Below are 4,280 nucleotides of genomic sequence, written 5' to 3' on the forward strand. Positions count from 1 at the left end.
GCATTGACTTTGGGGGAGTCCCACGGCTATACCTCAGCTGCTGATACCAGCCCCCTTCTGAAGATGCAGGCAGATGACCCCTCAGCCATCCTTTAAAAAGTGGCACTTGTAATGGGCTGCCGTTGCCACTGAAAAAATCAAACCCAGTCCCCTAACGGGAGCGGCCCTGAAACTTGGTTAAACGGGAATCTGGATTTTCATCTGGAGAAAGAGAAACTATTAAAATGCGTCTTAACACTCTTTATAATTTGTCAGCATAAACAAGAAAAAAGACAGATGTGATGCAATTCCTCTGAAATCTAAAACTCTAATGTGAAACTGGTGACACAAATTATGGATACACCTGAATTCTTCTGCTCAACAAAAGCTGCCCTGGCAGACCAGAGGACCTTACTAGAAAGTACAGGAACTGCAATTGGTTTTGGAAGTTTTCTAGGAGTGACCTAAGAAAATAACTGCCAATATAGAATGCAACAGTGTAAACACACATTTCTCCTCCTCCTCGATTCATTTTTTAGTAGCTCTCCTCTAAAATACACCCCGTGTATTTGTTTTTTGGAAGTCTCACTTAAAAAAAAACAAACCATAATCCTTAAAATTCTGAGAAGACTTTCAAGATGTCAAATGGACATGAAACCAAACATGGCAAAGATCCCAAATTCTCTGCAAACAGCAGCCCAAGGGCCAACGGTAGTACAGCAGTTCAGTCTTTTTCTTTTAATTGTTTGGATAGTTCGGGAATGTATTCAGCATAGGAAATTGTACTGTCAAACTGATTCAGTAACTTTAATCAAAATCTTTTACAAATATGGGGGCACAAACTAAATGACTTTTAAAAAAAGGAAAAAAAAAAACCCTTAAACTAGTAGAAGTTGTTTATTCAGTAGGAATTGCATAGGTGTAATTCTTAGTTTCTCTGCATAAGGGACTTTTTTTTGTATCCATTCAGAGATTTAATAGTGAAACTGAAACAATGTCACAGTTGGTGCAATTTACGTGTATTTGGGTAACAACAAACTGCCCAGGATGAATTTCAGACTCATTTACTACTCAAAGTACGAATAGCAGATAGATCTAACTTCAGAAGCTCGATGGTACAATTTATAATTTACTGTTTATTTTTTACGCAAAAATGTCACGTAAAAAAACCACAGTGACGTTTTTGTAAGCGACTTGGCTTTAGCTCTTCTGCCTGTAGAAGAGAAGAATACTTAGAAACATACTAGAGGTGAATTGATCTGCGTGCTTTTGTAAAATGTTAATTTGCCCGTGTGGATGGTACTTTGGATAGTATGGATTTCTAATCCTACCCTCCTTTCCACCATCATGAGAAGAAAACAAAAGGAGAAGTGGCTTATTTTGGGCCGAGTGGGAAGACATCTACATTCCGTGCCAAGGGGTGCCCTGAAAAATGGAAAGAAAGGTGCAAGATTGAAGCACACGGCTCAGTGCTTGGTGCCTGGTGCGGGCAGGTCACAGCAGCTACATCACCCGTAAGGAGCTCTCCAGTGGCAGGCTCAGCTGGGTCAGCAGTGCAGCGTGCAGAAAGGATGCATTGCAGGCACGAGACATAAACAAGTGAGTATTTAATACCATTTTGATGTGAAGCTATTTTGTTAAATTGTAGGTTATTATTTAGAAGTGCAGGAGGCATTTACTCGCAGTAGTATTGTATTTTGGCACAGTCGGTTCTTTCTGCAGATAGAGAATATATACGATAACAACAAAACAAACAAAGTTGGCTGGCTCCATAGTAACATCCCTCTCTTCTCACCCTTGAAAATTAATGGTTGGCTTCAGGAGTAAGAACCAACACTCACAAAAAAGATGAGCAACTGGTGATCATTCCCACTGGAGGGGAGGAGGGGGAAAATGGAACAAAACAAATCAGCCAAGAAAGCTCAGTTAATGCTTTACGTTGTTCTCAACCCCCCAGCCCCCAATATTGTGCTTCAAATATTTAGCTACATTGTCCGGCTTGGCAATTTACAAACCATAAATACTTCCCTTTGTCTATAAAGAAAAGCCCAGATTTCACAAGAAACAGAAAGCCTTTCATATCGAGAGCTGCAGCCAGCGAGCAGCGCACTTTCTGGTTACAGCATTATTAAACTACACCAACAAAGTAACATGGGGAAAGAAAACGAATTAAAAACAATAACAAACAAACAAACAAAAACCCAATCAAAAAACCCCACACCAAAAATCAAGAAGAAATCAAAGATACTACGTTCTTATTTCCCAAAAGCAAACAGTAATTCGAGGACATTCGCTCTAACATATCTGTACTTGCATAGATACACTTTTTGAAGAAGGGGAAAACAATGAGAGTAAAAATTAAAAAATAAAAAAATAAAAATCAGGCCAAGGCAGCAAGTAGGAGGAATGTAAAAATCTTTGGAGCAGTTCATAATGGACTCCGTTTTATGTCTCAGCTTTATGAACGGCAAAATCTGGTGATTTTTCTTTTTACAAAATTATTTCAGTGAACGTATACGAGTATTCACATTTGAAAGTCACAAAATGTGCTAAGACACTTAATATCTGCAAAAAGAACACACAGTGCTATCAGATGTTAAAACAAGCAAATTACCAGATTAAAATAATCTGAGATTCTTTTTTTTAACTCTGACAATTATTATACTCAAAGAAGGGAAATAATTCCTTTTTTTTTGTTGTTCTTAAATACAGATTTTCCAGAGTGAAAACATCTCATAAAAAAACATTAAATCTCACTGATAAAACAGCAATGATGCATTTGTACTTAAGGATAACGCAAGGTGACAAGATCACATGAAAGAAGGGGAATTATTTGAAAGCACAGCACTCGAGATCATAAAAAGTCAGAGCTGGGGGTATTTTTCTCCATATAACAAAAACATCCTCCGCTGAACTGCAACAGGCAAAAAAATAAAAATAAAAATCCCATTAATCTCCAAAAAAATAATGGAATATTTATTGCTGCTGCTGGAATTCTTACAACTGGCTTGAGCATGTCTCACCAAACAGCAGCAGCCCCGCACCTTCTCCCGCGGCCAGCGGGGCTTCATGTTAAGCCACAAATAAACAAGGGAAAAATCGGATCTCATCAGTAAGAAGCAGGATGTGTGTTTGTGAGAGCTCTCATTAAGCGCTGTTTGTAGTGCCGCTGTGGTCGGGCCTGAGTCAGGCACCGGGATTCCATTTTGGGAGGCGCTCTAAAACCTTAAATAAAAGACAAAACCTTTATTTTAGCATCAAAACATTTTGATTCCGTGGCCGTATTTTGAAGTGCATCGGGGAAAGTTACGAGTCGCCGGAGAACAGGGAAGCTCAATATACCCACGGCGGTTTTCGCCTGCTTTCAGACTCTTTAACTGTTACAAATTCGCTCTTCCTTGCTGTGTAGGTTGATGCCATATATAAGTGTGCTTTCCTATATGTAAACATCAGGGGAAATTAAAATGTTAATCACAGCATTCGCGCAGCCCTTTGTTGTGAGAGCCACCTCCGACAGACGTTACCACACATGTTTTACAGCGCTAAGAAGGACCCGAGTCGCTTTATTTTGTCAGCCTTTATTAGATGCTGGATGATCTCATTGCCATTTCGATGGAGCCGAAGCGTTTATTTAAAACGGAGCCCAAACACAGGAGCGGGGATTGTTACACAAGGGGAGGCACGGACATTTTGAGACGCACGAAACGCGGGGAGCGACGGATCCAGCGAGCAGAGCCCACCTGGGGCTGCGCCCCGCGTCAGGGCGGGCCGGGCGGGCAGCCCCGCGCGCAGAGGCAGGCAGGGCCGCGGCTCGGCCCCGGCACGCCGCGAAACCACCGCCGCGGATGGCTGCGCTCCGCTGCACCCTTACTTACCGGGCAGGGATTATTATCTTCGTCGTTTTTTATTTATTTACTCTTTTTAAATAGAAGGTAACCGCCGGCAGGCCTTGCTTTATTTGCGCCGCTTTTGCTCCAGTTTGGCCCACGCGTGCCCGCAGCGGCCCCGCACGGCCGGCAGTTAGCTCACGGCGCGTCCGCGGCCGAGCGGCGAATAAAGGAGCCGCGATCGCTCTGGCGGCGCTTTTGTGTGAGGAGAGCAACGATTAAGAAACAGAAAAAAAAAAAAAAAGGAAAAAAAAAAAAAAGCTCAATTTTTCTTTTTTTTTCTTTTTCTTTTTTTTTTGTCCTAAAAGCAGCACAAGGAACCGCAGCGCCGCGTCACTTACGCGCCCCAAGGCCTCGCGGGTAGCCCGCGGGCAGCAGCAGCAGGAGGAGGAGGAGGAGGAGGAGGAGGAGGAG

General features: G+C 42.4%; 1 long non-coding RNA gene across 1 annotated transcript; it reads right to left on the bottom strand.

The window, feature by feature from the left end:
* Window positions 3,542-4,280, bottom strand: LOC110396203. The gene is made up of 2 exons (XR_002436836.1): window positions 4,208-4,280; window positions 3,542-4,061 (listed from the first exon to the last, which is right to left on the bottom strand). It is a non-coding gene; the product is annotated as an uncharacterized LOC110396203 (long non-coding RNA).

This window comes from Numida meleagris, chromosome 3 (genome assembly GCF_002078875.1).
Source record: "Numida meleagris isolate 19003 breed g44 Domestic line chromosome 3, NumMel1.0, whole genome shotgun sequence".
Lineage (NCBI taxonomy): Eukaryota > Metazoa > Chordata > Aves > Galliformes > Numididae > Numida > Numida meleagris.